Source organism: Triturus cristatus, chromosome 12 (genome assembly GCF_964204655.1).
Source record: "Triturus cristatus chromosome 12, aTriCri1.1, whole genome shotgun sequence".
NCBI lineage: Eukaryota > Metazoa > Chordata > Amphibia > Caudata > Salamandridae > Triturus > Triturus cristatus.
Genome location: NC_140595.1, coordinates 94810276 through 94834386, shown reverse-complemented (window position 1 = coordinate 94834386; position 24111 = coordinate 94810276).

Genomic DNA, 24111 nt, shown 5'->3' with positions numbered 1-24111 from the left:
ACAACGCATATACCTTTACAACGCATTATTTGAAAATGCCTTTACAACGCATGCATTTACAATGCATGCATTTACAACGCAAGATGTTATATGGTAAGTACTTTTACAACGCATATACTATTACAACGCATTTTTTTTTCTTGGTTTTTCCTTTAAAATAAATATTTATCTTGTTTAATTATTTTTAATAAAGCAATTGAAATTTGAAAAAAGTGAGTAGTTTATCAAAATATTAATACTTGAGTATTTTGTCTAGTAGAAATGTTTGGTAGGATAGCAGTTAAATTAATACTTGAGTATTTGAATATTTATACTTGGCTATTTTGTCTAGTAGGAATGTTTTTGTTGGATAGTTAAATTACTATTAGAGTTTTTAAATATTAAAACTTGAAACTTAATAATTACTAAATTTAATACTTGAGTATTTCTCTAAATTGAATGAGTTTCTTTAACTTTAATTTTAAATATATTACAGTGATTAGTGAGTATTTTTTTAAATAAATAAATCATTTAGAAGTATTCTAAATTTAAAGAGTATTTAATATTTTATTTTAAAAAAATATGAGTGAGTAACTAAATTTTAATACTGGAGTATTTTATAAAATATTACAAGAGTGTTTATCTAAAATTTAAGTCATCACATATGAAAATACTAGAGTATTTATAAGTTCCAAAAAAAGTGAACTTTATTTTAAAAGAAATGGAAGAGTATTTTTGGTTTAATTATTATAACAATAAGATAAAATAAAAAAAATTTAAATCAAAAAAAAAACTTTAAAGATTAAAAGAGTAATAAATTAATCAATTTAAAAATAATAATAGTTTGAAAATTGAAAAAACAATAATTACTTACTTTTTTAAAAAAAATCCCACGCTTTTCCATTGAAGTCTATGAGCGTCTTTGTCCTTTATTTATTTTGGCAGCCTCAGAATGTACAACCCGCGGAACAAGAAAAGAAGGTTCAGAAAGTGAAGAAAGAGAAAGTTTTGAAGGGAAAAGACAATAGAGTCGAGGTAAGGAACATATTTAGTAAATTTACATTTATTTAATTACAATTTTGGAGTTTAAATAACTATTTTAAAAATAATGACAGCAAACAATTATTGTTTTCACATTTTTAATTTATTGAAAAATCATGAAGAAAATAAGCATATTTTTCTTAAATTTTGCAATGTAAGTAACATTTTTATAACAAAATATAAATATTTTATTTACATATATAAACATTTATTTACAGATTATTTAAAGAAAGTAGTCCGCTATAAATTGAGATGCACGCGATGACGTAAGGACGTGAGCGTCGACGTAATACGCCATTTTGCAGAGCATCGGAGGAGGAAGCAGCAGGAAGCTGATCTGCGTCCAGGTAGGAAATATTTTCAGTTGAAATTATAGATTAAACCTTTAAAAGGGATACATATATAGTCAGGAAAGAATAAGGGGAGGTTGCGGGAAAACTAATTGATGTCTTAAATGTTGTTAAACATGTCCACATTAATGTCATTAATGCATGCCTATGTCGGGTCGCTAAAAGTTATTTATTTAGTTATAAAAAGTATGTAACTCTTTAAAAATTAAAAGTTACTGTTCAGACAGTTGATTTGTTTATTTACGAAGTAAAAAACGTACTGTCGATCTTCATTTCAAAGTACAAAAAATGTGCGTACTTTCAAATTTTGAAAATTCAAGATTGTCATACAAATGAGGATTCAGCTGCAAAGTGCATTTCGGAATATGGTTTGATTTGTATATTCTACATCTGTTTGAGATTTGGTGATTGGTTTTGACGGTAATTAAATTGAAATTTTTCGGAAATTTTATTAATGGAGTTCCGATAAAGAAAAATTGTTCAAATACTATGGGATAGTAAATTTGTAAACATTGGTATTTTTTGGTGGAAATGAAGATTTGTTTTAAAAAAAAAATAACCCGACTTGTTTGTTTGAAAAAATTTTTGGAAAATATCTTGGTATGCCAAATGAATTTTTAAAATTAGTAAAATTTAAAGCAAAGCAGGAAAGTAAGTAAATTCATTGTTTTAAAACGAAAGAATGTTAGAAAGATTTTCCAGGTAGTCTATAGCCACACACAACGAAAATTGTTGTAGAATTGCCAATAGTCTCTCAGACATTTCCCTTGTTTTGACTGTTACTCGTGGGTTTAGACTACCTGCGAGTGTTTGTGCTATTCTCATTTCTTGGAAACTTTGCTCCTTCTTCAAAGTTTCCAAAAATGAGTAGAAGTTAGGATGTGGTTTACCAATTGTATGATTGAAGGAGTTATGCCATCCCTCAATGGCATTGTTTGTTTTGGCTTCTCCCTCTAAACAACTCGTGTAGCAGTTCCACCACTCCACATGGAATCGTGGCTTCCTCCTGCGACCCGATCTGCTTAGGTGTCCAATCCATGTGTCCTCAAAATAATTTAGAATGGGTGCCAATTTTTCTTCGTTACTCGTATAATAAACAGATTCTATAATTGCAGTGTAGTACTCGTCCACACTATCGGGAGGAACAAAACAAAGTGCAGTTAATTTTTTTAGTTCAAATTGTAGTTTGCTATCCCGAGAATATTCTGCAACTAGGGATGTTTTCTGTAATTTACGCCAAAATGCCTGTGAAAAATGGAAAAAACATCCCTGAATTTGGGTATCCGTGTACGTTTTAGTGATCACATTGATCATGCTCAATTCGAAATCAATAATTATTTTTCGAGGACTTGCAGATGTTTTACTTTTAATCACTGTTAAAAGTTCAGTGTATGTTGCAGAAGTCTTATCAGGTAGCAAACTATACACTAAGGGAATTACACTATTGTTAATTTTAGCATGTATAGTGTAAATTTGAGTGAAAGGATGGGGTGTACTTTTAAACGTCCCATCCATCATCCAAATTTCACTACTTTCTAACTTAGCAAGGTTACGTGGGGTACTAAAAATTAGAATACGTTTCTGAGGGTTTTCGTTGTCATGCAGAAGGAAAGGTTCATCAGAAAAAGAAATAGAAAGATCATGAGGAATTCTAATGTCAGAGAAAGTATGTGGTGTAGACAATTGAATGTTACTTGCCTGCTTTTGTCTCTGAATAATTCTTCTCAAATTGGGTATTATAGGCATGTTACTAGCAACATGACTGGGGACATGCTGTGCAACCTCTCTTAAAATTGATCCTGTAGAATCATTGGAGGTGCTTGCAATAGCTTTCATCTCATTTATTGTCTCTCTGATTTCTACATCCATTGCAGAGGCAGAGTGGTTATGTTCTGTGGTTTTCACAACCAAATTATCAACAGTAACCGCTCTGCCACTGCAATGGGTAGTGTAGTATTGCACGCACCTCCAATGATTTCTAGTTAAACTTATTCTTTCCTTACTATATATGTATCCACCATGGTTTAACAAATTTTTGCCCTTCCTGGATTTAATAAAGTTGGCAGCTCCCAGGCTAGACATTATCTGAAAAAAGGAGAAAAGACAAAAAAATTAGCCTAAAAAAATTTAAAATTTTCTTAAAACATAACATTTACACCATCCATTAATTTCCCTACTGCTGCACCTTCCTGGAGTTAGAATAGTAAATTGTTACCCCAACACTATCCAACAATTTCCCTACTGCTGCACCTTCCAGGAGTTAGAATAGTAAATTGTTACCCCTACACTATCCAACACATTCCCTACTGCTGCACCTTCCTGGAGTTAGAATAGTAAATTCATACCCCTACACTATCCAACTCTTTCCCTACTGATGCATCTTCCTGGAGTTAGAATAGTAAATTGCACCCCTTCACCATCCAACACTTTCCCTACTGCTGCACCTTCCTGGAGTTAGAATAGTAAATTGCACCCCTTCACCATCCAACACTTTCCCTACTGCTGCACCTTCCTGGAGTTAGAATAGTAAATTGTTACCCCTACATTACCCAACACTTTCCCTACTGATGCACCTTCCTGGAGTTAGAATAGTAAATTGTTACCCCTACACTATCCAACGCATTCCCTACTGCTGCACCTTCCTGGAGTTAGAATAGTAAATTGATACCCCTACACTATCCAACACTTTCCCTACTGATGCACCTTCCTGGAGTTAGAATAGTAAATTGCACCCCTTCACCATCCAACACTTTCCCTACTGCTGCACCTTCCTGGAGTTAGAATAGTAAATTGCACCCCTTCACCATCCAACACTTTCCCTACTGCTGCACCTTCCTGGAGTTAGAATAGTAAATTGTTACCCCTACATTATCCAACACTTTCCCTACTGATGCACCTTCCTGGAGTTAGAATAGTAAATTGTTACCCCTACATTATCCAACACTTTCCCTACTGATGCACCTTCCTGGAGTTAGAATAGTAAATTGTTACCCCTACACTATCCAACACTTTCCCTACTGATGCACCTTCCTGGAGTTAGAATAGTAAATTGTTACCCCTACACTATCCAACACATTCCCTACTGCTGCACCTTCCTGGAGTTAGAATAGTAAATTGTTACCCCAACACTATCCAACACTTTCCCTATTGATGCACCTTCCTGGAGTTAGAATAGTAAATTGCACCCCTTCACCATCCAACACTTTCCCTACTGCTGCACCTTCCAGGAGTTAGAATAGTAAATTGTTACCCCAACACTATCCAACACTTTCCCTACTGATGCACCTTCCTGGAGTTAGAATAGTAAATTTTTACCCCTACACTATCCAACACCTTCCCTACTGCTGCACCTTCCTGGAGTTAGAATAGTAAATTGTTACCCCAACACTATCCAACACTTTCCCTACTGATGCACCTTCCTGGAGTTAGAATAGTAAATTGTTACCCCAACACTATCCAACACTTTCCCTACTTATGCACCTTCCTGGAGTTAGAATAGAAAATTTTTACCCCTACACTATCCAACACATTCCCTACTGATGCACCTTCCTGGAGTTACAATAGTAAATTGTTACCCCTACAGCATGGTACATTTTTAAAACTGCTGCACCTTAGAATGTTGGTTAAAAATACCTTTTTCTTTCAAATTTGCTTTTCTTGCTGACTCTTGTTCAGTGGGATTGGTGTGTAGGCTGGAGTAGACACTTAAGAGGTGATTTGTTGTCGAATGGAAAAATAAGTGTCTGGAAAAGTGATAAAAGAAAAAAATGAGAAAACAGAACGATGTTGAGAAATGCGTTTTTAGAAATTTTTCTACAAAAATTGCACATTTGATATAAGTTGCAGCACATAACACTTTCCGTAATGCTACACCATCCTTTAGTCATGAAAAAAAATTCTGTAATGTGGAAATGTAACCATAATTGTATTGGTTTTTTTGGGAAAACTTTAGCAATGTGATAGTTAGTCTAATATATTGAAGGTTAAGAAACCATGCTGTAAATAAATACCTTGTTTTGTAGAACTTGCTTTTATGGATGAGGTGGCTGAAGATGATTTGCTTTGTTGGCTCAAGATTTTAGTTGCGATTCAAAATTGTTATCTTTTGAAAAAAAAAGAGGATAAAAAAAAAATTAACGGTGGTTTGAAATGTTAAATCTGAGTATCTTTAAAATAATACTGACATACAATATAACTATTACTACATGAGACTGTCCTAATCAATGCACCTTACTGCAGTTGAAATAGAGATATGTTCCCCTACACTACACAACAATATCCCTAATGTTGCACCTTCCTAGAGTAGAAATAGTATATTGTTTCTCTAAACTATCCATTACTTTTCTAATTAGGTACGTTAGAGGAAGAATAATTGCAAAAGGAAGGATTAATAATGTATAGTAATAAAAATACGGAAAAGGTAACATACCTTTTCCAGTTGTTTTTTGTTTTCGTGCCTTTAAGCTAATGCTTGCAGGTGGTTAAAGTTTTTTTGGGGAACAGATGTTCACTGGAGAAAAAAAAAAAAAAAAATTATTGTTCCTTTGCCAACGTTGGTTAGAAAAAAAATACAATATATAATCCATTTGAGATATGAAAAAGGAGTATGAGTAACAATTGGTGAAAGTAAACATACTACACATTTGAAGCATTTTTCGAAAAAAACATAAAAGGTAATTTCGATACTATTACTAAAATACTAAAATGCTGAACATTCATGGACTTAGAATAAAAATAGTTGCCCTAGTAATATAAAACGCTTTTTCAGATGTGGTACCTAACTGAAGTCTTATTAGTAATTGTTACTCCAGCATCATGGTAATTTTTCGTTTATTATGTGGTGAGATTGAGTTTTAAAAAAAAAACACCTCTGCCATACATGATTGTAGGTAATTTTTACAAATAAATTTTACAAGTAAAATCATTACACATAAATAACATTTACCTTATCAATTGTGTTTGTCAGTCGTTAAAGTGGTGGGGATGCCCAAATAGGTTCAGCTATTGTGGAATCTCAAAATCTTCCGAGTTTCTGCTTTTGGAAAATAAAATACTTGTTTTAAGTTTGTGTTTAATTTTAGTGATAATACATTGGAAACAGTACATTTGTAAAGTTATTATTATTTATTTTAATTTAATTTTTTTTTGGGTTATGAAAATATATTTTCCTCAAAACCAACGTTTAAAAATATAATAATGACTTACTAGTAGTTGTTCTGTTGTTATGCTTTCACGAGTGAATTCCGTGCTCTCTCTGAGGAGGTCGCAGTGCAGGTGACAGAGGGTCAGCTTATCACGTCTGCTCTCTCTGCTAGTTGATAATCAACTGAGTGCAAAATGGTGTCTTCCATGTATTTATAAGTTTTACTCTGTGTCACTATTAATTTTTTAAAAAACTGCGTTCGTTGTGTTTTTTTTAATGCTTTGTTTTACTGTGGAAAATGATAAATTAAAAATGCTTTTTAACAAATATTGTTTTCATTCATTTGCTCCGTTTTGGCATCCATTTTGGAACATGTCTTTTGGTATTGTTTACATAGAAACTGTGGTAGGACAAGTTTTACAAGTGAGACGGGTAAAATGGCGCCTATGTGTATGTGTGTTATGTTTTAGTTGGTTTACTTACTTTGCGATCTAATCATGTTAAAAATGTGTATCTACTGTTATTTATATTTTCGTTATTTTTTAAAAACTTAGAAATGTGTGAAAACGGAATTTTATGGGGAATTTTGAGTATTAATTTTAATACTCGAGTATTAATTTTAATACTCGCGTATTAATTTGGTAATGCATTTCAGTTGATTTACGTACAGTTTTTCTCCACGTTTTAATACACTTCCCCACCCTAAAACCCCTAATTTCCCTGCATCCCGTGCCAGATTTTATTGTACTTTTAATTAAAAAAAAAAAAAAATCGCGTTGTAATGGTATGCGTTGTAATATATTTCGTTGTAACAGCACTTTTCAGTATTTTAATAGGTTTTGCGTTGTAAGAGAATTCGTTGTAAAGTAATGCGTTGTAGTAGTACTAGCGTTGTAAAAAATGCGTTGTAAAGGTATGCGTTGTAATAGCATGCGTTGTAACGTCATACATCCCACTGGGAGGGCACGGACGCTGTCTCTACCGCCTCCGCTGGCAGCAGACGTCCTCCCCGCCAAAGGGAGAGCAGAGGAGGCCGGGGGAGCCACCGATGCGATGTTGGGAGGTCATGCCCCTTCATGGCCCCAGCCTGGTGTTTTGCACCCTATTATTTGTCTCAGGCCCACATTCCTCCTTCAGAACCGCCATCTCGGTGAATTGAGAAGCAGTTCAATGGGCCCACACTCACCAGGTCAGACCTAGTCAGCTCCGGGTGTTGGGCAGAGAACAAGTCCACGGCAGGTCTTTGACAATATCCTCGCCCAAATAAAGGAGATGATACCCTTACCATTGCAAGAGTATTATGATGGTCAGAACTTCAATTACATTTGCCCACTATGCCCCAGTATTCGCTTTATAAAACACAAGAAAAGGTTCTAACTCTTTCCTCTAGACGGCCAAGTGCAGTCTTGTACAATCACTTACACTACTGCATGCAAAGGTACAGTCACGCAATGGTACAGTCTGGTTAGTAAAGTCCCCATCCTGGCAACGCCACCAACAAAACCCACATCAATGACACGCCGCTGGATGTCTACTGGTGTAGACTTGATAGTTTAAGATAGACGAAGAGCTGTATAAATAACAAGAATAGACAATCGGGGGACTGGATGCTTCTTTGGCTAGCCTTAGCTTTGAGTATTCCTCAGTTGTACCCCTTTTCCTCCCTTTTTAATTAATAGTCCGCAGTATAACTACCCGACACCATCAACCACAAAAAAACTGTTTTCTTGGAGCAGACAAATACGATCACTAACAGACCCCTCCTATCCTCTTATGTGATAGGCTACAAAGTTGCTCTAATGATGATGTCGAAATAGACAGGGCTTACCTCCTCCTCACCCGTGCCACCACTGCTTCCACCCAAAAAATTGTGAAGACCAAATTAGCAAGTTAGCAAACTCCAGGGAGATGAAGTGTCCAAACTCCCATATCCATTATTGGTGCCTCCTGAACACTCTTTAGGCAGCCTCTGCAAGCTCTGACCCTCAACTGGCCCCTTGCCCACCACCTTGAGTACCTCCCTGATCCGGCCTTCCACACGCTCAAGCCTCCCTACTTCATAGGAGACTGGGTGCTATACGGGAGGAGGGCGGTGCAGAGGGGTGACAGTGCGAGACTGCACCAGACGGCCTGATTCTCTGGAGCCTGAATCGTGAACATAAAATGGACGCCCTATTTACTCAGTTTTTTTCCCGTCAGCACTACTCGGAGGGAGCAAGAGGACAACTCATGCCACCAGCTTTACTCTGTTCCTCGCTGCCACAGCTATTGCCAAGTCATGCCGAGATGAAGTGGACAGGCACGGGTGTGGATACAACGCAGTGGGGAGGAGAACCCAACAATAGTGTATTACTACTCTTGGAACTTTCTGCAGCTTTTGACACAGTAAGCCATGATATCTTAATTCTAATACTAAAAAAGTCAGTATGGACAGCATACATCTTACTTGGATTTCTTTACCTTCACTATAGGATCTATCTGTCTCATATATCTTCTTTTTCATAAAATACTTTCAGCACAAACAGGAGGTTCTCAAGAATCCACATTTGTGTTTCTGCAGTTTGCCCATACCTCACAACTTCCTTCTATGAAACCAAATCTATGTAACCTAATAATACCTACCTCGTCTTGCTTATCGATTAATCTCACCACAAGTGCATTAACTCACATGAAGTCACACACCCCTTATTATTACATCAAACAACTAATAATTTAATCTACCCCTAAAAACTAGATCTTCAATGCCTCATCAGGGGAAGTAAGCACAATAGAAATGCAAGTACAGTGTAAAAACGGTGGTCAATTTAAATGTCACTGCTTTTTTTACGCAATGACTCTTTTTTCATGTCCCAAACAGCATGCAAATTCAGTGCAAACTAAAAGACCACGTCTCACGCCTGCCCTCGAATGCTGTATATTTATGTTAGAGTTAAGGAAAAGTATTTTAGATTTTCTCCCTATTTTGTCTGCAGAACTCTTCCTTCTTCAAACTTTTAGTTTCAACGCCTAATAAGGTATTACACGTTACCTGTCAATAGGGTTGCCACCTTTCGTAGAAAACATAATTAGGTTTAAAGATTAATAAACCACAGTAGTGGTCTATATGTTCATAAACCAGATAATTGTTTTGAGTTTAATGTTAAAGATTTTTATATGAGACAGACTTACCACATGTGTGATCAACAGATATGATATATTAATTCAGTAGTGCCCCCGGGGTCGAAAGTAGTGTTTTGTTTGGCACAATTAGAGTTAGGAGCAGTGTATGACTGACAACATACACACCCGAGAAGCACCCCTCTGTAAAGATATTACGAGTATATGGTAAATTAGTGTGCATGAAAATTCACAACAGTTGTAGAAAAAATACCAGCCATTTATTTACGTTTTACAATTCTGGAACAACTAAGCGCTGATAGGTGAATAGATTATTTTGCAATATGGCAAATTTCCTTGGTCGCAGTAATAACCACTCTGAAATGATTTATACAGCTCTCAGATATTTTTTAACTGATTTTTTTTGTGTTCAATATTTTAGGTTTTTGTTTCAGAAGGGAAAAATAGTGGATTTGCTAATGTTTTTAATGGCTAGGGCCTGAATATGCAGGCCAGTCCAGTTAAGGGGAGGGAGAACAATCAGAGCTGTTGACTTTGGCAGTGAGAAACTATGTTTGAGTATCTGCCTCTGCTCAACATCCTGTGATTTTAGGCAGTCACTTAATATTCCCATGCCTTAAAAATATACGCAATGTAAACGCAGTGTCATGTAAAGAGCTCTAATGGCCTTGGGCCGAGATTGCACTACATAAAACTGTCCAAACAAAATAAAAAGAGTAAAAAAAAAAACAAACAAGTGGCAACCATACCCATCAATGACATGTGGAAATCTCCATAAAGTAGTGCATGATGCTTCCCAGCTCTGCCAAGTCCCACACATCAGGGGTTAGTCTAACGCATTATAGTGCTGGTGTTCGCATCACTGCACTAAAATGCATCAGTCACGCATTATAGCGCCCCTGGAAACACTCACAACAATGGGATGCGACGCACTCAACGAGGCAGGTGAATAACCAGTTAGCACGATCAAATTACGTTGCTCTGCTGCCTGAAAAGATTGTCTCAGTCACAATAGTTCACGTAATCTGCATGATTAAGAGCCACAATGGCAGTTTGTATTGTTTACAGAGAGTGACACTCAAAAGTGGACTTGGGCTTCAGATCAATCAATAAGCTGATTCTGGGCGGACCTCTTGTCCACGTGGTCTTTCTCAGTCAGCAAGCAAGGTCACATGTTCACTGCACTCAGCCGGTCCGGATGGGTCTCTGCTGCAGCCAGCAGTACGATTATAGTTATGCTAGGCGGTGCCTTACCTGTTGTTTAACGGTAAAAGCACCACACCGATGACTGGGGCACACTGCAAGATTTTCTCATTTGTGCCCTTTTGGAACTGACTGCAACTTGTATAGCAGTTAGCCCCGATTCAGGGCCTACCATTTCCAGCTATGCACCAGGAGCCACTGACCTGCCACGGCACCTTCAGCTCTGCTCAAAGCTACTGCAGCATCCACAGCTGCCATCCGTGCCTCTGATAAGGAGCAAGATATAAGCGACAGCAAGCTGTCAGTTTCTGTGACAGGCATGAACCTCAAGGCTGTGCTTCTTCATGGGTGCGTCCGTCCAGTCTCCATCTATAAGGTAACAAAGGGGGTCATTTCATGCAACAGCACTAAACACAATCTAAACTGGTGTTCTCCATCCAGAGGACAATGGTAGCTTTTTGGTTTGTTTTTTTTGTAATTTCCTACTTCCTCCCAATCTCTTTTTCTGTAAACTGTGCTATTCAAGAAGATGGCTCAACAAAGAATTTGCTGGCTCAACAAAGAATTTGCTGGCTCAACAAAGAATTCAAAAGGCTGACTCAGAAAATACATAAAAACATACATATCAATTATATGCGCCCTTGCAGTACCTTAAACTTTTTTTGTTCACATCATTTGAAAAAAAATTGATCATCTGTTTTTGATGCTCTTTGAAAATATATCTCATATAAGGCATGGCAGTGCTAATGCAAAGTTGTCATAAAAATTAAACGCCTCACGGAAATTGTTTACTTGTAGAGTGTCTCCAGGGTGAACAAGTAATGTTGTTTTCTATAGTTGCCCGTCTCAATGTATGGATGCATGTTTCAAGGAGATTTGTGGTAATGCTAAGTAACTTGGACACATTTGAGGAGCTATTCTTTCTGAAAGATTTGATTACATAATATCCATTCATGAAAAAGTAGCTCAGTACTTTGAGGCCTTGGTGAGAAGAGTTGTATATAACTTTGAGGTTCTAAGTTTCAACCCTAGAATGCCTAGTAATCCTTTTAATTGTCGGAGGTTAAGCAAAAAAGTGTTTCGATTTATGCACTAACGGTGACAAATATATGGCCAAGTCCAATGCCTTCATTTAACAATGTGCTGTGTTCTGAGACTGAAGTCATGGACCACCATTTTTCATCAAAGTTCTAAATTAGTTTTTGTTTCCTGGTCCTAAATATAGTATAAACAACTGCATAGAAAAAAATTGAAATATTTCCAGTTAACTTGTGTAAGTATGTGGTGGGAGAGAGGAAAGTGATGAGCCCATTGCAGAATTACCAAACGGCTCCTGACTGGTGTGACCAGGACCTACGCCAGTACAAGCTTTATGGCAATTGCCAGATACATTCTACATTTATTTGAAGCCACTTACTGACAAAAAGAGGGCTTGAGGAGACACTCAAAGTGTAACACATGACATTACAGTGTCACACATAAACACACCAAAAACATTAAAATGTCACACATGGCCAAACCAAAAACTTGGCACCTTTGCTTAGAGGCAACCGAACCACCACATTTCTTTATGGGAACTCTGCACATACCTTTTGCAGGGGTCATGCCAGGTTCTGGCCCACGGCAGTGCCTGAGTAGATAGACGCGCTCTTCCTCCTGTCCAAGGGGCAGACGCCGAACGCCTGCCTCGCCAGGCGCCAGTCCATTGTGAGCGTCGCGAGACAGAGCGTGCCAGCGTCACGTGACTGTTGAGGAGAGCGGGAGAATCACAGCTAGCCTCGCGCTTCAGTTCCAACCGCGGCCTTTCAAACGTAAAGAGGCGGCGCGAGGCAGGGACGAGTGACTCAGGGGCAGCGGGGAGCCCCGTAACGAGGTCCAGAGAAGGGAATACAAGGGGCACAGGGAGTGTGTAGGGTGAGGATTTGCCTGGCTACAGCAAAAACGAACAGCATCATCAAGGCCTGCCACTTGGCAGTGGAATAGCCTGCGAGGTCTCATGAGGCAGCCAGCAATGAGGGCTATTGGCTCCTCATGAGAGAAGCCCGTTGGGCCCTGCCCCATGAGGTACATCCTGCTGCTCCTAATAAGCACGGCCTCCATGGCCTACAGCAAGACCGCCAAAACGACACGCCACAGCACCACAATGGACAGTGCCACAGCCAGCACAAGTGGAGTCACCCCACCACTTTTGTTACCGCCTACACTTACAACAGCAGGCGTACTACCAGGAGACCCCGTGCCCCCACCTGACGAATTGTGGCAAGCGTGGAGCAACTGGGTCTGTAACTGTGCTGGCGGTTCCATGGCACGTGTACGTGAGCTGTCCTATATGGATAATAACACCGACTTTAAAAAGCAAAACTTGGACCGGCATCGTTTCCAAAGAGTGGGCTGTGCCTACAGTATCTGTCCAACATGCAAAATAGGACAGTGTGATCACGAGAAAATCGACTGTCCACTTGGTGAAGACTACCAGTGTGCTGTGCTTGAATTGGGTTACAACAAGGATGAGGGCAGCCACGTCGGCAGTTTAGAGCCAAGAGATGAACGTTTCTGGGACCACATTAGTGTTGGTGTGTATACCATATGGAACAAGCTCAAGGGGGCTTTCCAGCCCAAGAAGGTGAGCAAGGGACTGGATTAGAGGGCAGGGTCAACCTCAATAGAGCAATGCATCCCTGTTCGTTGAGCTGAATATTGGTGAGTTTGGAAGAGGATACTCAACAAAAGATACCAGGTTAAACTGATCGTCAGATAAATTATTGTAAAACAGTTCCCAAACCTCAACCTGGCATTAAACCAAGGGACCTTGTGAAATGTTGTTTGTTAGTGATGGAAAATTGGTATAGGAAACTGATTATTTTGTGTTGGGTCATGGTCCCACGTGTCCTTTAAGTAGTGCTGCTTATCCTCGTGTATAGTTCTATATGGAATATCATGAATGTACTTCTTGTCAGTGAGGATGAGTTAGATGGGATGAAGGAAAAAATTTAACAGTTAACTGCAAGGCTTCAGCAGGGGCTTATACTTAACTACTCGTTACTAAAGTACTAGCCACATGATCACTGGTGCTAGTCTTTACACTGGAATGGTGATGGGCTTAATAGTGTGAGAACTTTTTTCCTTTTACCCTTATGAGCCATACTTCATTCATTGGCTTCACTTTCAAGCTTCACTTTCAGCTTCTTTCCATTATGTTTGACCAGTTGTTAAATTTTCAAAAGCACGCTCTTGAGTACCACTATTTATTGATGCTTTCTGATTGGTTCTTGAGATTTGTATGTGATTGTTCTCCTTTTAACTGATTCTGTTCGACTTGGAACCTCTGTTGTTCATCAGTCTTACTTGAGACACTTATTTCGAGAAGCAGGATGTCTTGATATTATAGACATGGGTGGGAAAACCAATATTTTCTGTTTTTCCTCTTCTATTTCTTCTCTGTCTGTGCTCACCCTTTTCCTTAAAACACCTCTTTGACAGTCCAAAGATGTGCAGACTCTAGTGTAAGGACACTGTAGTGTGCATATATATACATTGGTGGCTAGTTCTAGCACTTGTACTTTCTTAACAAATATATTGTACAATATATATTCCCAACCATGTATGTGCTTGGTAGATGCTCAGCACCCTCTTCTAACTCATTTACCTCTACTAAACAGACAAGGTCCAACCTCCATGCATAGCTATCTACCCACCGAGCAGTACTTCTGACCAGTGCCACTTACGTAGGCTACCAACGACTACTGTCTCGCTTGTTCAGAACAACTCAGACACAATACATAGGCCCTTGATTCAGCATTTGTTGACTAGGTAGCCTCTTTAAAATATACGTTTGAACTTTAGTGATGCATGGGGGGTAAAAGCGTGAATTCAAGAAGGCCTTTCAGTCCATTAGGGCTCAACAGCGGAAAAAATGTCAAAGTGTTCTGAGCCTTGTGAGGGGTGAATTAATATACCTGCTAGCACAAGCTCCAGTGGGCCATAAGGTCATGTGATGAATGAAACATCGTAGTTTCTGTGGTTCTCATATGTCAGTTGCTATTCTGAAACCAGAAATCTATCAATAACATATGCAAACAGCATTCCTGATGCTTCAGAAAAAAAAATGTAGGTCCTAGAAGATGGCAACCTGTGGGTCATGATTTTTTTTTAAATATTGGATTATTTCGAATCTGGCTGTCCTTGTTTGATCAGGTATATTAATGTATGTTCTGCCATTACCAGTAATGATCAGTCTATTGGTGGTCGACTATACCTTGTTTGCTTAATCTTCCTCCTGTTCCAGATTGTTAATTTACACAGTGCAAATACAGTGTAATGTATTTTAGAGGCCAGTTACCTCTTCTTCTGCATCTGTACCACAAACTGCTTTATACAATCTGATTTAAGACAGACCGTGCATAGAGTGGTGCTCTGTGTGCTGTGGTTTGTATTCAAATGCACCGGTTGCAATAAAATGTCCACAGTTTAGTTCTATGCTGATCTATGGTGCTTGGCCTATGCTACATCAAATACTCAAATTTATAACAAGATGAAGGGTTCCTGAGCTAGGGTACAATGCATGATGGCGGTAATGTCTGCAAATTGAATGAATCACTTACAAATGAAAAAAAAAATCTTTATATACCACATATGTATACAGGTTGACATTTCCAGGGTTACATACTCCTTCCTTAATTACATTTTCTCCTTCTTAAGAATGTAAGCTGTCGCAATCTTTCTAAACATTTCTAAAGAAAGGCATTTTACTAGGTAGTCAGAATACTAGTTCTTGAAAACAAAAACTTCAAAAAGGTAATTCATTAACTATTTAAATTTCTCATATGTACTGATATTGTTGTATTTCTCCTTAAGAAGGGCACCTGTCTGTTATTCCACAGTGTGCTCAAACTATGTTTGATGCCTTTTAGATCCTACTTGGTATAGATGGCAACTCTATCTAACTGAGTCAACAATACAGTTAAAACGGGCAGTGAAACTGCCTTTTTTTGCTATAATGAAATCAATGGTCGAGTTCAGGATTGTCTTCAGTTGAGCTTTTGTCGTTTCTCTCATTAAAGGAAAAAGAGGTTTAACGATAAATTATCATCAATTCAATTCCATTAATCAAGAGATATCCAATGCTCTATCGAAATTTTATCAAACAGATCATCACATCTTTCTGTTACAAGTTCAAAGATTCTTGTTCTTTATATGCAAAGTTCAGACTTCTTAATGTTCAATTTTCAAAAATTCTTAATATTCCAAAGTTCAAAGTTCTTAATATTCACAGGTGCAGCCTACGCGTTTCGTCCTATAACCTAGGACTTCATCAGGGCTCTTTTTAATTGTTATGATTTCTCACTTCTGACTTCCTCATTGTATCATTCCAACTGAGTTAGATGGCGGCATTTGTATTAAAGGCCCTTAATATTGTGGGTTGAATGAGCAGCTCAGTTTCTTGATCTCAAAACATCTTGGTTTTTCACTAATCCTTCATTTTACTGAAGTGAATTCCTTCTGGAGTCAAGCTCCAATCACCTCTTCCTCCTGATTTGCCTCGCTTTCTTCTTTAGAAATGTCCCCAATTCTTCTCAAACCTTATGTTGTCAACGAGGATAAGTAATCCGTCTGCATCACGTAGCCTCTGTCTCCACTGCCTGCTCATCGCCAGAAATACGCGTATAGTATAGTGAAATATGAAAGTAATTTGAGTGGTGGATATGTTAGTAAGTTATTTGTATTAAGAAGGATAGCGGAGGGATAGAAGGGGAAAAAAAGGTTTGCATTTATATAGTGCTTGCTACCACTAATGAGTTGTTGAAGCGCTATTTTCGGCAAGTAGCATGCTACTCTGGAACCCATAAAGGATTAGTGTCAAATTAGTATAGTGAAATATGAAAATTGAGAAGTGGACATGTTAGTCTGTTATTTTGATTGAAATGGATAGTGGAGGGATAGAAGAGTGAAGGATTTTTTTTTTTGGGGGGCGGTCATAGCAGTAGTAGGAGGCTTGGGATGAGTAAAAAGAGATGTGGAGGGAAAGAGTCAGAGGGAAGAGTTTAGAAAGGCTTGTTTTGGGGGATCAGTATAGTAAAAGAGGTGTCAGATAGTGCAAGGAGGGGCAGAGTAGGGGAGAGTCTAGAAAGGACTATTTTGGGGATCATAGTAGTGGTATGGGGTTTGGGATGAATGAGAGAGTGGAGGTAATGGATATATTTATAGAGGTATAGGGTGAGAAATAGGCTAGTGCATTGGAAAGAGTAGCAGAAAGAGGTTTGAGATGAGTCAGAGAGTTGAGGTAGAAGATATATTGAGAGAAGTATAGGGTGAGAAATAGGGTAGTGCACTGGATATGCTGAATAAGAAGAAAATAATAAATATATAGATCCATAAGTACATGGAAAGTTTAAAGATTCATAAAGGAAATAAGTATATGTAGATTGATAATATTGATAGCGGTATAGGGTGAAAATAGGGAAGCGCATTGAATATGCTTTTTTGGGGGGGGGAGGTAATAAGTATAGAGATCCAAATACATAGAAGGTATATAGAGGCATAAAGGAAGTAAGTATAAGTAGAGGAAAGATGCATTCGATAAACTCTGGTTTTCAAGTTTGTACTTAAAAATGTGTTTATATTTGAATTTTTTTAAACATAATTATGCTACATGTTTATACAAAGCAATACACATGTAGGTACAAATCTATAGGACAAATAAATACTTATATACAGAGGGATATGCTGTATATTTCTGTTTGCATATGGTGCTTATGTGGGGAAGAGTCAATTCTTGAGTAGTTTTCTGAAGATAAGGTGGTTGTCGGTGGAGCTTATGTTGGGGGGTAAAGAGTTCCACATTTTGGCTGCTTGAACAGAGAGGGATGTGCCACCAATGACTTTTTTTCTTGTATCGTGGGATTTTGAGGCGAGGGACCACTCTAGAGCAGAGGTTCCTATGATGAATGTGTTTGGTGATTTTATTCCTGATGAAGAGCTGTCCCATTCCATGTATGGCTTTGTGGGTGATACAAAGCAGCTTGAACATGGATCTTCTTGCAACCGGTAACCAATGCAGGGCTTTCAAGGCAGGAGAGATGTGGTCTCACGGTTTGATATGCAAGAGTAGTCTGGCAGCGGAGTTCTGAATCCGTTGTAGTCTTTTCATAGTCGTTAAAGGTGATTCGTGGTAGAGGCTATTGGCGTAATAGAGTTTGGACAGAACAAGGGAGATGGTAGATTGGACCTTGTGTGGAAATCCCAAATGGGGGAATATTTGTGCAGAGTTTTTATAGTAACAAAGCTTGATCTTGCTTGTTTGTCCACTTGGGCATTCATTGATAGCCTAGGGTCCATGATCATTCAGAGGTTTCTTACTTCCTTCGATACTTTAGGCGGTGATCCCAGTTCATCAGGCCAGGTGGCAAGCGGGTCATGTTTCAAATCACCACACGTGAGTATTTCAGTTTTAGAAGCATTCAATTTGAGATGGCTCCGAGTCATCCATTGATCCACGGCTCTGAGACAACTGAAAATTGGCGAGTTTCCAATGTCTTTGGGGCATTCCAGTTGGAGTATTTGTGTGTCACCTGCATAGTTATAACATGTGAGTTGAAATTGATTCATCAGTACCGGTAATGACTTCATGTAGATGTTGAAAAGCATGGGCGAGATGATAGAGCCTTGAGGGACCAGTTCGGTTTGGATGAGAAAGGTGGGGTATGGATGACATTAGTTCTGTTTCAAAGGTAGGACGTGATCCAGTCTAAAGCAGTCCCCTCTATGCTGTCTTCGTAGAGTCTTTGTATCAGAGTGTCATGGTCAACCATGTTAAAGGCAGCCGAGAGGTCCAAGAGGAGTAGCGCAGCAACTCCGTTGCGGTCAACTGTGTTCTTCAGGTCATCCCAGATGGCAAGAAGGGCAGATTCTGTGCCTCTTCCCGGACAAAATCCTGTTTGGAAGTCTGAAAGTATGGCATTCTCTTCAATGAATTGTGACATCTGGGAGAACGCTGCTCTTTCTTTCAGTTTGCCCAGGAAAGTTCCATTTGTAATGGGTCTGTAGTTGTCAGGGTTCAGCGGAGTTTGTTTTCTCAAGTAAAGGGCGTATGTATAACTTTTTGAGTTCTTCTGGAAATATTCCGGTAGTTAAGGAATCGTTTATGATTCTTCTTACTGGAGTGGCAGCAGAGGTTGTTTAAAGAGTACTCTTGAAGGTTTGTGGTGGACACGGGTCAGAAGGGCTACTGGCAGGTCTGCTTGCTCTAACCAGGTCCATGAATTCATCGTGTGAAATGTCTTGGAACGAACGGAGAGGCTGAGTTAGAGTATTCTTGGATTGTTGTTTTGTAAAAGGGTTAGTGCTTGCTCTTTGTCTCTGTTTTAAGTACGAGTCCAACGTGTCTGCTTTGTCCGTGTAATATTTTGCCAGTTTGTCAGTGAAATCTTGAGTAACAGGATAAGTTCCTTCTAGGCAATTTGGTTTAAGAAATTCATTGAGTATTTTATAGAATTGTTTATTTGCACATTTAGCATTTTGAATTCTGTCTTAATAGTACATTTTCTTTGCTTTTTTTTTTTTTTAAATAAATTTTATTTGGTTATTTTGCAATATGTAGGGGTCGCAGCCCCTCCATGGCAAGAGAGATGTACACTTAGCTTGTGCCAACAACCATATTTCTAATTTATAACAACACCCACCAAACATGTAGTTGACATAAACGAAAAACTTACAGACAGGTTCCGGCCTCCATATTCGTGCAAGCGGTGTATTCGACATAGTGTGCAACATTAAACATATCCAAATACACATTTTAAAATTTACAGTGAGGATATACCAGCACCTAAAAATAAAACGATCCAGTCTCAGAGGTCCGACTCGGGCACAGGGGGAAGGTCGATACCACGATAGTCTTGCATATGGCTGAGTCCAAACTGGAATGGCATGGTGAGCAAAAAAATGATGGATTTAGGCCCAGATCTCTGTACTGGGGTGAATGTATGACATTGTTCTGCATTCTGTCCATCAATAGTTCTTTTTGCATTTGTCACCCCGAGTGGGACGGGTTGCTCAGACGTGAGTCCCGTGCTCTCCATGCCACTGGAATCAAGCTATCCTGGCTGAAGAGGGGTGAAACCCTGAAACCGGTCCTAGGATGCTTGTTTCCAGTCCAGGGAGGACCTGGCCTGGAAGTTCGGGCTGGACTGTTCCCATAGGGTCAAGACTGATTTGCATATGGCTGAGTCCAAAGTGGAATGGCATGGTGAGCAAAAAAACGATGGATTTAGGCCCAGATCTCTGTACTGGGGTGAATGTATGACATTGTTCTGCATTCTGTCCATCAATAGTTCTTTTTGCGATACCACGATAGTCTGCCCATCGAGTCCAGATTTTGCGATATTTAGCGGGGCACCCTCGGGCCTCAAAAACAGCAATCTCGGCCCCCATACATTTATCTAGCTCGGTTTTCCATTTGCCCAAGGTCGGGGGCGATGTAGTCTTCCACATTCGCGCTATGTCCCTCTTGACCACCGTGAGAGCTAAAAACAAGAGATGCTGCTTATACCTGTTCCCCCCAATGTCCTCTGTTGAATGTAACAAGAAAAGGCGAGGGTTAAGTGGAAGATCCCATGACAGCACCTGATGGAGGCATGTATGGATTCGGCGCTAATACGGCTGTAATGCCGAGCAGCTCCAGACCGTGTGTAGGAATGTCCCCTCCTCCCTATCGCACCTCAGGCACATGGGAAACTGAATAGGCGTACCCTAGTGTAATATGCGCGATGTATGTACTTAAATTGGATAAGCCGAAGCGCGTGGAAACCGCCGCACCCCTAGGGCTGGTGATGGCTTCGGCCCAATCATCGTCGGTTATTTCGGGTATATCTGCTTGCCATGCAAGCCGTGTCTTGTTCAGTGCTGTGGGTCTATGGGTTGTCAGTGTCTGATAGACCTGTTTGATCTTGTGGGGTCCTAGGTCTCCTGTAAGCAGCCGGCCCTCTCGGGGTTGAAACTCAGGGAGCGATTCTAATGTATGGATCTGGGGCAGAAGTGCGTGTCGGAGTTGAAGGAACTTATCGAATTGTGATTTGTGTAAATCGAAATCATCCTATAGTTGTTGAAAAGATTTCATTGTGATGCTCCGCATTACATCACCGAGGTCGAGATCCCGATGCGGTCCCACCCTCTAAACCCTTTTAATGTCGGTACGGTTCGGAGGTATGCGCCCTGCCATAAGGGAGTCATTTGAGTAAGTGTCCCCTGCCAGCCCATCTGTCGTTGCTTAGCCCGCCAGAGGTGTATCACCACTCTGCCAGCCGGTGGCAGATGATCGAGACAAACTGATCTGTATAACAGGTGGAGGAGCGGGACCTGATCCATAGCAGCATGTTCAGCCGAATGTGCTTGATCCGTGGGGGAGCTATACCACCATTCGTTTATTACCAGAATATGGGACGCTACATAATAGGCATAAATATCTGCTGCGGCGATCCCGCCGCAATATGTGGATTGTGTACATGTACGGAGCGCCACTGTGATCGCCCCACCGTTCCACATGAATTTATTTTGTATAGGTGCGAACCATGAGCGCGGAATGGGGTATGGGTAATTCTGGAGGCGATACAGAATACGGGGCAGCAACACCATTTTAAAAATGGCGGTGGCGCGCCCTTTCTTTGCTTTTTTGATAGCTGACTTGTATAATCTGTTAACTTTCTGTAGGTGAAGTTTGTCTTGTTTGTTTTTTGCTTTGAGCCAGGCACGTTTCAGCTTTCTAACTTGTAGTTTTATGTCTTTTTTCTCTGTATTTATCCAAGGTGCTTGTTTTCTTTTGTTCTGTTGTGTGGTTTTGAGTGGTATCAGGATATCAAAAGCTTCCTGTAGCCACTCATATCGTTTTTTAACAGAATTTATTGTTTCCAGATCTGTACTGGATGTTAGTTGTGTTTCTAAGTGTTCCAAATTGAGTTTGTTCCACGGTCGATAGGTGGATGCACGTAAGGTGGTTTTAGGCGAGTCGCTTAGTGTTGTTTTATGTTTGAAAGCAAGCAAATGGTGGTCTGACCATGTGACCAGAGTTATAGTTTGACAGGTAACTAGTTCAGTATTAGCAAAAATGACATCTAGGAAATGTCCATCGATGTGTGTGGGTTTGTAGACAATCTGATGCAGGTTCAGTGCTTCTAGGCCCGTGATTATTCTTTTTGGATGGGTCATATTGGGTTTGTCAAACCAAATGTTGAGGTGAGGTCACATAGGTTGGAGTGTATTGTTAGCAGGTTTGAAACTGTGTCTAAAAGTGTGTCTGGGAATGTCACCTTGCTAGGTGGAGGTCAGTAAAGGAGCAGGAAGTTACCGGAGGAAAACGGTGAAGGATTGCAGGATTGCATCTTGTGAGAAGAGCCTCACAATTCTTTATGGAGATGTTGTCAACTTTAGTGATATGTAATGTTTGCCTGAACACAACAGCTAGATCACCTCCTTTTTTGCCTATACGATTTTGGGTGATCGTTTGATAGCCTAGAGAAATGGCTTCATGCAGGACTGGAGCCATATCACCTTCCAACCATGATTCGGTTATCAATAGTCTGTCTGGTTTTGCATCAGTGAGAAAGTCGTCGATGTGATGTTTGTTTTTAGAGAACAATCGAGCATTTATTAGTAGATAGTTTAAAGAATGTGTTTTGCTGATAGTGAGACTTTGTTTTATAGAAGAGTGATCAGTATTGTGTTGGTTAGTAGCAGGTGTGTTTTTAGTGCTTGTATTAGCTGTATGAGGATAGCAATTGTGTAGCTGTTCTGTAATGTGTTCCTCATCCAGCAGGCTAAGAAGGCATTTTGATGACATCCAAACAAACAAATACCAAGAAGGCATTTTGATGGGTGTGCATGCGTAGGTGGGGTAGACAGTGTTTGAGAGTTAGTTGGATTGGTTTGTTGTTTTTGTGATGTAACCTTGTTGTGCAGTAGACATGGAGAAACAAAGTTGTGATGTGTGACACCTTGCTTATATTGTTTGCATATTTTTAGGGCGGAAGGTGTATGAGTCAGTGATGGTGGTGCAGCATGTGGGTCATGTAGTAAGGTTCTAAATTGTCGAATGGATGAGAGGCGGTTGTAAGAGAGTTGCTGTGTTGCTGTATGTGTGTTAGGTGTGGTGGAAGAGAGAAAGCTTGGTATCGGAGTGTGTTCATTTTTATAGTTTGAAAGGTGGTCGTATTATTGTATTTTGTGTTATGAGGTGTTGTGCTTGAGAGATTTTGTTGTGCTGATGTGCATGATTGTTTTTGAGGAGCAGTGAAAAGAGGTGCTGATGTATTTGTTTTATCAGATGGATTTGTTTGTATAGGATTGTTTGTGAGTGGAAGTTGTAAGGTAAAGGGGGCGGTGATGTGTTGAGAGCTGAGGGTATGTTTTGTGTGGGAGGGGATGAAGTAGGTTTAAGACTGTTTAAGACCTGTTTGCTGCAAAAGTTAAAATGTGTGGCGCTGTGGCATGTAAGTGTTTTGTTATTGTGGTAGAAAGAAGAGGAGGGTGTTGGTTGGACAAATGATGGAAGGCTGAGTATGGGTTTGTTAACGATAAAAGGGGGTATGTTAGGATTAATTAGAGTTGGGAGTGTGTGTCTGGATGGGTTGTAGTTAAGTATGGTATGGGTTTTGGTTGTGTTAGTGATGAGTGCATTGGTTAGTGGTATAGGATAGAGTTGTGTACTGTTTGTAGGTGATGGTGGAAATGTGTGGTAGCTGGGATAGAAGGGTATATAGATGTGGTTTGTGTGGTTTTGCAGTTTATGCTGGCACATTGATTTGTTCATAGGGTTTGTTTGTAGTAAGTGTGTGGTGTACATTTGGTGTGAATGTGTTACTCTGTGTGTGGATGTGGATGATGTAGGATGGGTATTACTGAAAGAGAAAATGCGCAGCATTTCCGGCCCTAGTCCCGACCAGTCTCAAACAGGCTCAAACAGGCAACTACCCTTGTCCTCTCCACCCTTTACAGGCTCAAACAGGCAACTGCCCTTGTCCTCTCTGCCCTTAACAGGCTCAAACAGGCAACTGCCCTTGTCCTCTCCGCCCTTTACAGGCTCAAACAGGCAACTGCCCTTGTCCTCTCGGCCCTTAACAGGCTCAAACAGGCAACTGCCCTTGTCCTCTCCGCCCTTAGACTCGACACCAGGGATGAGATGCCCTAAGCCATGGCCTTTTATAGCCCCAGTAGTCAGGTGACCCCTTCAGCCAATGTGAACCCTAGCCCTAACCCTAGCTAATCACAACACTAGCCCTAAAATCTAGAACC